At 39.9% G+C, this 12,295-nt stretch overlaps 1 long non-coding RNA gene across 1 annotated transcript in view; it reads right to left on the reverse strand.

Annotated features, from left to right (window-relative positions):
- Nucleotides 1–463: 463 nt before the first annotated feature.
- The window catches only part of LOC116539395, a 33,939-nt gene continuing 22,107 nt past the window's right edge, over nucleotides 464–12,295 (reverse strand). Inside the window, exon 2 of the long non-coding RNA XR_004264027.1 lies at nucleotides 464–699. This is a non-coding gene — a long non-coding RNA (uncharacterized LOC116539395). The remainder of the gene's footprint in view (nucleotides 700–12,295) is intronic.

Here is a 12,295-nt window from a genome sequence, read left to right on the forward strand (position 1 = left end):
TATCTAAGACAGTCTTTCCTAACTTAAGGTCACAAAACTTCTCCCTTGTGCTTTGTAAGTTTTACGATTTTAGCTTCTATATTTAATTGTATGATCTAGTTAACTTTGTAGATGGTGTGACTAAGGGTCAAGGTTAGTTTTTTTTTAGACACCCAATTCCTCCTGTATCATTTGTTAGAGATACAATCTTTTCTCCCTCTGAATTGCCTTAGTACAAATGTAAAAAATTAATTGAAAATACATTTATGGGTCTACTTCTAGGCTCTCTATTGTATCCATAGGTCTTTGTGTCTATCCTTATGCTAATACCACATTGTCTTAATTAATGTTGCTTTTTGTCCATCTCAAAATTAGGTATATAAATTCTCCCACTTTGTTCTTCCTCAAAAACTGTTTTGAATATTCTATATCCTTTGTCATGTCATATATTTTTTTTTAGAATAAGCTCTTTAAATTCTACAGAGGAGGTTTACAGTATATGAATATCATTAAATTCAAATTGAAATGACAGATGAGGTGGCTGAAATAATTAACTTGGAATCAAGCCTCCATCCTTTATGTAAGGTTCTGTATGTGGACTGAGTAAGAATGAACAATCATAGTATTGTGGTATAGTGGAGGAAAAAAATCTGAAGTCCTTCCTTGGTACTTGGTTCTGACATACCATCATTTAATGTCCCTGAGTCTTCATTTCTGCCACTGTAAAATAGAATTCATGATTTTATTCATTGTTTTCTGGTTACAAATGATCCCAAAATTTAGTGGTTTTAAATAATAACCAATTGAGACTATGTAGAGGAAAAGCACTGTACAACTTGATAAGCCTTGTGAAAACATAGGGATTATGGAATTTCAAGACCAGCCCGGCCACATGGCAAAACTCCATTTCTACTAAAAATACAAAAATTAGCCAGGCATCATGGTACATGCCTGTAATCCCAAATTTTTGGGAAGCTGAGGCAGGACAATCTTTTGAACCCGGGGGGGCGGAGGTTGCCGTGAGCTGAGATCATGCCATTACACTCCCGCCTGGGTGACAAAAACAAGTAAGTAACACTTTCCCTTATTCACTTGAGTTCCAAGACAGAGGAGCCAAGAGAGATGGAGATCAAATTGATAGACTAAGGCATTACACTAAATGTGCTTATGGGCAGAAAAGACTTACACAGCAGGCCTAAGCTGCTATCCTTGAAAAGACCAGCTTGCAAGGCTGGCGTTTGTCTAGCATCTGGAAATTCAGATTTTGGGAGGATTCCCTCCATTAGTAGATAACAGTGGCTCACTGTGCCTGAACCATTTGTACAAATAATATGGTTTATGCTGACCACCTGCTTTCCTTCTGGGAGCCTGAAATTTGGGTATGTGCTAGATAGAAAGTGCTATGTCATCACCCCCAGTGAAAACCCTGGGCATGAGTCTCTAATGAGCTTCTCTGGTTGGCAGCATTTCATACATATTGTCAGCTTGCTGCTGGGGGAGTTAAAGGTGTCCTGTGTGACTCAGCTAGGAAAGGACCCTTAGAAGCTTGTACCTTGTTTCCTCCGGACTTCAGTTGATGTGCCTTTTTCCTTCGCTGCTTTTGCTGTGTATCCTTTCTCAGTCATAAATCATAATCCTGAGTATGACTTATGCTGAGTCCTATGAGTCCTCCTAGAGAATCACTGAACCTGGGAGTAGCCTTGGAGACTGTGACACAGCCTGCAGACATTCTCCCTAAAATAAACCAACCCCAAAGAGCAGACCTCCTTCTGTTGAGGTTATTTAAAGAGAAATTGCCTTTGTCATACTTTTCACTTATTTTTGAAAACAAACATAAACCTACATACAATATCTTAAGAACAATAGCAAGAAACACATTGGCTAGTCAAAGAAAGGCAATAAAATGTGTACCTTTGGCCCATGCAGATTTTGTTTTTCCATGATTCTGGGCTTACCAGACACACACAAGGTGAATACAATAAATGTTCATAAATTAATACACATTTGGCACATGTAAAATAAACATTGTATATTTTCCAACATTTTTCATATTTTTTTTCTTAAATGTTTACTAAAATACTCTTAAATTAGCATTAGGGAATTTTGGTGGTTATTTTAATCATGCTTTCAACTACCTCACAATTGAACTAGGTGCATTTTTGTCCAAACTTGCTCTAACATAGTCTAAAAATAAATATTCATCATTCATTACTACGGACTCATAATTATAAATAATCTTGCCCTGTTAAAAAATTACTTAGAATTTAGACTCTCTTATTTTGATTTATATTGAAGTATTTCTTGAATTAGTCAAATTCTGCCACCCTAGTTGTAACTACCCTGGTGAAACAAGCATGAGGCAGACATTCCACATAAAACTAAAAAGACTTCAAGGGAATTACGCTGAGTGGAAAAAAGAAAAGTCGATCTCAAAAGGTTACAGACTATGTGATTCCATTTACATAGCATTCTTGAAATAACAAAGTTATAAAGATGGAAAACAGATTCGTGGTTGCTGGAGTTGGGGATGGGGAGAAGAAAGCGGGCATAAAAAATAAACAGAATATGATTATTAATCAGGAGTGTATAAAAATGAAATTCTATATATCATTTATTTTCAGAATATTTATCTTTATACATTTGATTTTTTTCATTTTCAGCCACATACAGTTTTCACTTTGAAGGTGACCTTGCTGAGTGGAAAATATAATATCTTTAATACATGAGTTAAATCTAAGATGATGTTCAAATGGACTGCAGGTAACTGTTTATGTCAATAATAAATACAGTAGATTACTTTTAAAACCCATACTTTGGACTTTTTATTACAGATGCAATTGCTGACTTACCATAAATCAATGTGCTTAAAGTGCCATATGATGTCAAATATTTAGCTTAACAACAGAAACTATAAAACATGTTTTACAGGTGCTACAAAACCCTGGGGCTTGAGGTCCTGCTTTTTTGCATTACTCTGATCCATCAAGTTCCCTGGAAATTCTAGATACTCAATACACTTGGGAATTGAAAATTGGCTTTCAGAATTTTACTCATTTAGGTTATTATGACCTCCAGGACAGCATCCTCTGTTTCCTAACGTGAGGAGAGCACAAGGAGAGAAGTACAGGCTAGTATAGGACCAACAGAGAGTTTAAAAACTTTATAACCTTTCTAATTCTCTTCTGTCAATAACCCATCCTGCTGCATCTGGTCTTCCACCCACCCCACAACAACAACAAAAATGGGTCCCTTTAAGACCTGAAAAGAAGCTAATTGATAAGGCAAGATAGTAGTCGTTGTTTATCTTAAAATATTTGTCTCTCATTTGGAAACATTCATCCCACAAACCGACTTACTGCTCTGAGTTAAGCACTGTTCTGTGGTTCAGAAATGGACAACACAGGATAGAGGCAATGAGGACATAAAGATGGAGAGAAGTGGGCAGATGTGAGGGGCCTATAGGAGATGGAGGCAATCATATAAGATGATGGAAAAGGATGAGAAAAAGAGAGGAGGCAAAGATAACACCCAGGTTCTTGGCGTGACAGCTGAATAGATGGTGTTGCTGTTTCCTGAGGTGGAGTATGGAGAAGAGCCAGGGGCAGGGAGAAAGGGCAGATACATTGAATTTGAGATATCAGTGGGTCTTCCAAGTGGAAATTTCCAGTAGCAATTCGTTATATGGATCTGGAGCTCAAGACTAAAAGGTAAATTTAAAAAGTTAATTGTGCTAAACATGACTGGGTTCTTACCACAAATCATATCATTCCAAAATATGACTTTCTTGCTACCAAAACTACTATAGAGGATTAAAATACCATAAACTAATTTTCCCAGTCCTTGCAGCCAGGACATGTGACCTTATTCTGAGAAAATGGCATCAGAGAAGTCTGATAAGGAGGTTTTGAAATGCTTTCCTTCCTGATGGAAAGAACTGTGAGAAGGAAAGTACTTTTTTTTCCATCTCGGACATAGTTCTGTGAAGTGTGATGCCTGGAGTTATGACAGCCATCTTGCAACCATGAGAAGATAAGGCTGTGGATGAACACCAGCATACCAAGAATGGTTGCATTAAAAGATGAAAAGAGCCTGGGTCTTGAATATCATCACTGAACACTTCACCAGTTCTCAAATGGCCCTGTCTCTGAACTCTTGTCATGTGAGATTACTAATATCCTCATTATTTAAACTACATTAGTAGTTGGATTTCTTGTCACATGCAGCTGAAAATATCCTAGCTAATACATCAACAAATAAATGAGTAAATAATAAAATTTTTAATTAAAAAGAAAAATTGAGCTCTATACATATTGTATGCATGTACCAAAAATATCACTTGTACTCTGTAAATATATACAGTTGTTATGGATCCATTTTTTAAACATACAAATTTGAACTCTTTTTTTCCTTTTTATGTTTCTGCCAGCAGGAAGTCCAAATCTGAGCTCTTTTTGTGTTTATATGCATCTGCTTTTTAAATGACCTGATTAAATTAAACCTTTTGAGAAACAATAAAAAGAAATGAGTAAATAGAAAATGGAAGTAGAGGGAATAAACCTTGGAAAAGAGATCCAAGAGACTGAATGTAACTAGAAATGGCAGGAGAGACAAAAGATATATTCTGAGGAGAAACCAAAAAGGTGACAGCAAACATGCCAAAACAGGTGAAGGTGATATTCCACAGGAGGTGGGTAAGGGTAAGCTAGAAGGAGTTGGGAATATTAGCTTTAGAAACACATTAGTAAAAATTCCTCCTCTAAAATCAAAAAGAGGCAGGGCATGGTGGCTCATGCTTGTAATCCCAGCACTTTGGGAGGCCAAGGTGAGTAGATCATTTGAGGTCAGGAGTTCGAGACCAGTCTGGCCAACATGGTGAAACCCCCTCTGTGCTAAAAATACAAAAATTAGCCAGGCATGGTAATACTTGCCTGTAATCCCAGCTACTCGGGAGACTGAGGCACAAGAATCACTTGAACCTGGGAGGCGGAGGTTACAGTGAGCCAAGGCGGTGCCAGTACAGGCTAGTCTGGGTGACAGAGTGAGACCTTGTCTCAATAAATAAATAAAATCAAAAAGAAAGCTAGGAAGAGGAAAGATGATAGAATAGGTATCAGATAATACCAATTACTTTTACTAAAATCATCCAAAGGATTTCAGAAAAGTAGCAATTAAATAGTGAGGCTTAATTTTGACTTCAGAATGTCAATAGCATGGTTTATTCTCAAAGGATAGAAGTATCTGTAAGTGTAATCAAATTGATAAACTTGGATACATTTGGAGCCAAGGAAGTTTTACTATACAGTATTTAGAATAACTGACATTATTTCTCTTTTCCGTTGTTGAAAATGCAGCCCCTTCTATTATAAAACCATGTATCTCATAGATCCCTTCAAATAATGTGATTCTCCATGTCTATTTATCTCTATTCTTCCTTCCAGCCCATTCATTTCTAAGCTTAAACCATCTACTGTTCTGTACACTTGGAGAATCTGTTACTTTTCCTCTTCAGTTGACGGAAGCCAGAACTAAAGGAAGCCAGAGATTAGCACTGAAGAAATGGAAGCAGACAGTAATGAAGTCTATTCTATTTTACTCCTTAGTGTAAAACAACAAATATTTTATCAATCAAAAAAAAGGTAAGAAAAAAGGAATAAACCCAAACGTATTCATAGAAATAAACCCAAATGTATTAGTCATTAGTATAAATTAACTAAATAACCCAAGTAAAAAGCCAAGACTATAATACTGGATAAAAATATATGTTGCTTACAACAGCCACACTTTAAACATAAGAAATAGATTGAATATGGGAAGACAGAAAAATAGTCAACATGTAAATGTTCACCACAATGGAGCTGAGGTAGCTATCCTAATATCAGACAGAGTCCCGGGATTGTAAGGCAAGAAGTGTTCCCAGACATAAAGAGAGGTACTTTATTATGATCAGGACTCAGTCCAACAGAAAGATATCACAGTCCTAAATCCTAACACACTCAATAACATAGCTTCAAAATTCAAAAAGTAAGAAAATGAGAGATCTAAATTCCACTGAGGTTGGGAAGCCAAGGCGGGTGGATCACTTGAGCTCAGGAGTTTGAGACCAGCCTGGCCAACATGGTGAAATCCGTCTCTACTAAAATTACAAAAAAACAAAAATTAGCTGGGCTTGGTGGCGCATGCCTGTAATCCCAGCTTGTCAGGAGGCTGAAGCAGGAGAATCACTTGAACCTGGGAGGCAGAGGTTGCAGTGAGTTGAGATCGTGCCGCTGCACACCAGCCTGGCCAGCAGAGCAACACTTCATCTCAAAAATAAATAAATAAATTCCACTGAGAGAAGTCACTGATAGAATTCAAGACAAGTCTAAAGAGTGAAACCCTATTAATTCTGAACTCACTATCACACAGCTCCTGATGTGTGAATCCTGATTGGAGTTAAGTTGTCTCAGGGACTCAAACAGGGGCACAAGTTTGATGGTTAGCCTTGTCTGGACCACCAGATCTCTTGCTCAGTGAGATCTCTAGAAAACATCTCCAGCACTTCAATTAAAGCATTATGTGTATATTATATCCTTAAGTAAGAAATGGTACAGCCCATCTGCATTTTTCTAAATGAATTCCAATCAGGGTCAGCAGGACACTAGGGCCCTTTCCCAGACTTGAGATCTACCAGCTCCTGTTCTTGTTAAAAAATAAACATATCTGGCAGTTGCATCTTGGAACCCAGCAGCTCAATAGTCCTCATCAGACACTTAGAACAGCAAAGTGCTCCAGGATTATAGTCCAAAGGGTCATAAATATGTAGAAAATTTTTAAACACTGGTTTCCTCCCCAGCAAGGAGCACATCACTCAGTTCTGCTCTGTCATCAGTAATGTCTACCCCAAGGACTTCTGTTTCAAGAGGACCAATTCTCTTTCTCTATTCTGTCTGCACAGCAGGCCAGTGCCTGCCCCCACAACACTCACTGCCCACTCTCAAATCTCAGGCCATAATCTCTGCATTAGAATCACTTTCTTTAGAAACAGATCACTCTAGGCTGGGTGCAGTGGCTCACACCTGTAAGCCCAGAACTTTGGGAGGCCGAGATGGGTGGATCACAATGTCAGGCGTTTGAGACCAGCCTGGCCAACATGGTGAAACCCCATCTCTACTAAAAAAAAAAAATACAAAAAAATTAGCTGAGCATGGTGGCGTGCACCTGTAATCCCAGCTACTCAGGAGGCCGAGGCAGGAGAATCTATTGAAAACCTGGGAGGCGGAGGTTGCGGTGAGCCAAGATAGCGCCACTGCACTCCAGCCTGGGTGACAGAATGAGACTCCATCTCAAAAAATAAAAAAAAAAAAAAAAAAGAAAAGAAAAGGAAAAAGAAAGAAAGAAACAGATCACTCTGCTACATTTTCTCAGCTTTAACCTTCAATTTCAAGTTTGCTTCAGAACCCACAACCCAGCAATATGCAGTGATTGTCTTTTCTTCTTCTACTGCAAGCTTTGTCATCTAATTTGTACCACAGGAAGAAAATACACAGGACAAGTTTGGTTATTCTGAAGTTTTCTAATTATCTCTAAGAGTGCTGTGGGTAGTTGAGGGACTCTGGAATGTCATGGGACATTCATACATTCATAGCTTACTATAATTTACCAGTTGTGAAACAAATCACTTTCTTTTTCTTTTCTTAACATTTTCTTTTATTAAAAAGAAAAAGTCAACAAATTTAGCACTTGATGGGTTCCCTTAAACGTAAATAGCCAGTTACCTTTAGAAGTCTAAAAGTAAAATGAAACTAAGCAAATAGTTAGTGGTTTCTCTACTGGTGTTGGCCAAATTGGGAGAAACAGAGGACCTAGAAATTCATATCCTTCAATTCTGGAATAGGAGAAATTAAAGAAATATAGCTATCATTTAATCCATCTTCTGTCTCTCACAAAAGTGGATTGAGTGGCTTGTGCAAACCAAATGTCCTAGACCTCAGAAACTCTATAGACACACAAATCAGGCCCCACTTCCAGTCTGTAACACAGCCCCAGCCTGTAATGCTCCAACTTAGTTGGTCAAAAGAACTTAGTATTTTAATCAGATTCTTTCCCATGCACCCACCCAGCCAAATATCTCCAGGGAACCCAGAATGTTTGCAATCCACACGTCTTCCTGACAGCCACAACTGCCCCCAAGCCTGCCAGGCAGCCTTCCCACCCTTCCCCAGGCCCCTCTCCCCAGCCCTGGCCCCCTTCTACTTCCTGGGTTACTCTTGTGCCACTTCACTCAGACCCAGACACAAACTCAACCAGAGTTGTGTGGGAAAATCCCAAGGCCCTTTCTAATGCCACCCTGGATGGTGCTGGGATGCATGGGGGTGGTCATGCCCCTGCGTCTTGTTCCTTATGTCACTTCTTTCCCTGGTGAACATGGTCCTTTTTTCCCTTTAGTCCCCAAACCCACCTGTACAAATTCTCCAGATATGGTGGGCTGTCCATGAAGTTTTCAGGTTACACAGAGGAAGCAGAGCCAACCCATCAAACAGAGAACAACCTTGAGGTGGAATAGGGTCTGTAGGCAGGGAACCTAAGGCTGTTTCACACTGACTTCAAAGAATTGAAAGGAAAACCCTAACTTTCCACACCTAAGTAACAAAAGACCAGAGGCTATACTCCCTTTGCAAACCCCACCTTTTCTGCAGGGCAGATGGGAAATTGAAAGCACCTCTGATTGATGCCAAGCAACCAATCAGATGTTTGCATAGGAGTGCAACTTGGTAACTTCACTTTAGCATCTGATGCTAAAGTGAATCTTAGGAGTTTGCATAAGAGTGTGACCTTTGTAACTAGTTCAGCCTCCGAGTGGAAAGCAACCAACCAGACTGATTGCAGGCCACCACTTCATTCATATGTGGTGAACACCAGGTGGCCAGTGGGAAACCTCTAGGAGGTATTTGGACCTCAGAAGATTCTGTATCAGGGCCCTGGAGTCCCTATGCTCGGGCCGCCCCCATACTATGGAGTGTATTTTCATTTTCAATAAATCTTTGCTTTTGTTGCTTCATGCTTTCCTTGTTTTGTGCATTTTGCCCAGTTCTTTGTTCAAGATGCCAAGAACCTGGACACCCTCCACCAGTAACAACCTGAAACTAAAAACTGGTAATCATTGTTCTTAAAAGGTCCTTGGCCATCCAAGCCCTGGGGGTTCTCTGCTGTCAATCCGGACCTCAGATTCATCCCACTACCACTCCCTGTGTCCTCCCCATCCCTCTGCTTCTATCTTCACTGCTTCTCCTTTCCCAGGCTCTTTACGCCTCTCCAGAGCTACACTGACATTTCAGTTTCATCTTCTTTTATTATACTGGGTGGTTCAGCAATCTGAGTGTTACTGTCTCCCACTCATCCTCACCTGTCTCCAAAAAGAACCAAAAACAAAAACCAATAGAGGCCCTTCAAGATACTCCAAAAACTTAAGAAAACAATTTTAAGGCTATATTACAAGACCCCAGAAAAATGATGCTCAACTCCTAGAAGACAAAAGCAGTAATTTTTAATTTAAATAGCACTTTTCTCTTGGAGTAACTACATCAGGGAGAGTAAAGACTTCCTCCTGGAAAAGCGTACCATCTGGTTCTTGTCACACTATTGTGCTCCTTAACTCATTTCACTCAAAATTTCCAGCACCATGTATGAGGGACCCTGGTTACTCCTCACCCATGCAGTTTCAGAGCCACAGGAGAGATGCGCGTGGGTGGGCAGAAGTGGAAGTTGTTTATGAGCATGGAGTTCTGAGAAATGAACGCATTGGTGTTGGGATTTGAAATCTGATTTATCTCTTTGATGATCACGGGAGGAAATTTTATTATAACAATATTATTTGCTGGCATATGTATGGATGTCTGAACTCACATGATAAAAACTAGAGGATTTTGAGCATTTTTTTGGGAAAAAAAACAATCTGTACAATTAAAGATTTCTTACATGACCTAGAAAATGAAAAGGGGAAGCAAATATACTGGAAAAAAGCAAAGTGGAGGAGGATCGCATTACGCCTCCACGATTAATTAGAAGAACTTTCAACCAAAACACATAACTGGGTAACAAATACCAGGTAATTTTCTTTGACTGAATTTTTTTTCACTTCATTTTCTTTGAACAGAAAAACATAATTTTTAAATACAGGAACTAACATTTTATGACTATTATCTTCAAAGAATCTGGGTCAGCAGCTCATTTCAAGTTTTCAGTGCCTAGAGGATGATAATACTTAGTACTGTTTGCTGGTGATTTACAACACGTTCCTGGCCTAAGAGCAGGAATATACATATTAAAAATCATGCTCTGCCTGAATCCAACAAGCAGATGCCCCACCTTCTTTTAAGAAAGAACATGACAATAAAGAAAGGATAATAGAGTTGAAAGACACTCAAATAGCATTTCCTAACGCTTGCAAATGCTAATATTGTGTAACAAAGCACCGTTTCTATTAAAGCTGGCCTTTAGCCACTCCCTTATGAGGTGGAAATAAATCATTTTACTTTCCCATAATTCTACTACTTATGGGAAAGCAAGTTGACTTTGCCCAGCACTGATGCAAAAAGCATGACGCAGAATTCAAGCCTGTGGTACTGCTGCTCAGGAGACTGGAAAAGAGAAAAGTTATTGGCACAATAGCAACCAAGCGTTCAATCTAAATGTTCTGTTTCTCAAGCTCCCAGGTAACTCAGCTTCATATTCTTTCCTTGTACAGGTCAACTCCATTTAGGTAGTATATAAGTGTATAGTATGAGAGGCCAAAAACCCACATCTATGTAAGCAAAATTATCTCTCCCACTCCTACTGCCAATTCATAAAAATAACACCTGCCAGATTGGAACAGAATGCCACAAAGTCACCTTGAAGACAGCAGTGGTTTTCAAGCCAAGAAAACTTGAATGTATGAAACCCTTTGAAAGAATGTGTCACCCAGGGAGTAACTGGCCAGTCACAGAAACATGGAAGAGAAAAGGAAGACAACAGGGGACAGTGTTCATAAGAAAGAGACGCAGGATGCTTTTTCAGAAACTTGGATTTGAAAGGAAAACAGGTAATATTTAAAAAGGAACTTTTGGTCAATGGATGAAAATGGGTTAAATTAGGAGCTGTTTGCACCTTATCTTCTAAGGGGAAGGAAGCAATAGAAAGAGAGAGCAGTTGAAAATGTAAGGAAGAGAGGGAAGAACTGATGTCGGTGAGGGTGCATGTCTAGAACACGGGCTGGGAAGAGTCCGCGGTGGGAGTCACAGCGCTAATAAAAGGGACCTGGGGTTTTTGGACCCAGGTGCAAATTGTGGTCTTGCCACTTTCTAGCGGAGGGACCTGGTCACCCTGACAGTAAAGAACAAGCATAACAGAAGAAAGGGAGGACGAGAACTGAGGCTGTGATAAGAGAGTTGCATTTATCAGCAGTGCAGGAAGCCTGGCTGTTGACACGGTTCTTAGTGACCTCAAGGTTGCTGGCTCCTGGAAGAGTAGAGATCTTCAGCCTCAGAAACACCACTGGCCTCTGATGGAAGAGACTTTTATAGATGGTCTCAGGGCCTAATGAATGCTGAACAATTCATTCATCCTTTCAGTGAACATGACAGAGGCCTCTCACTTTGTTAGACATTTTGGGAGACAGAAGTAAAAATTATAGTTCCTATTCTAAATGAGCTCACAGCCCTATACTAGATATGAACAGGAACCAGTATGTGACAGTTCGGACTAATAAACCCAACAAGAGAGGGACATACAAGACACTGTGGGACCCCTAAAGGGAGCACCTTGTGCAGAGGTAGAAGGATGGGAATGAATGAGGGGTGGTGGATAACAGGAAGAAAGGGAAGCACTGTGGGAGTCTCTGCAAAGAGTGTTCACAGTGGGTGTGAGGCTTGCTGTGCAGAAACCAACAGGGGCAGGTGAGAAATACTGACCCTGAGAGATGAGCAGGCCCATGTCAGGGTGCTACAACCATCCCCTCCTCTTTACTCTTTCCTGTACCCCAGACCGCAAGTCTTACACTAGGTTGTCTCCCCAGTGGCCTGGCCTGTACCCTGAATGCTCCCAATCCAGTAGCTTCTAACCCTAGTCAAAAATGACCCCTTCCCTTCAGCCAGCCATTAGAATTGAAACAAATTCCCACCACCATGTGAAAGTCTAATTATCCTATGTTCCCATGGCACCAGCCTTTGAGTGGGATGCTTGCTGTAGTAGATTGTATTTTCCAAAAACGGCCACAAAATGTTTCCAATTTCACATGCTCATCCAGAAACTTTCTACTCCCTCATTAAGAGATAGAATCGATTTCCCTACCCCTTGAAAT

The sequence above is a fragment of the Sapajus apella genome, unplaced genomic scaffold (genome assembly GCF_009761245.1).
Source record: "Sapajus apella isolate SASKATOON/1434 unplaced genomic scaffold, GSC_monkey_1.0 scaffold4, whole genome shotgun sequence".
Lineage (NCBI taxonomy): Eukaryota > Metazoa > Chordata > Mammalia > Primates > Cebidae > Sapajus > Sapajus apella.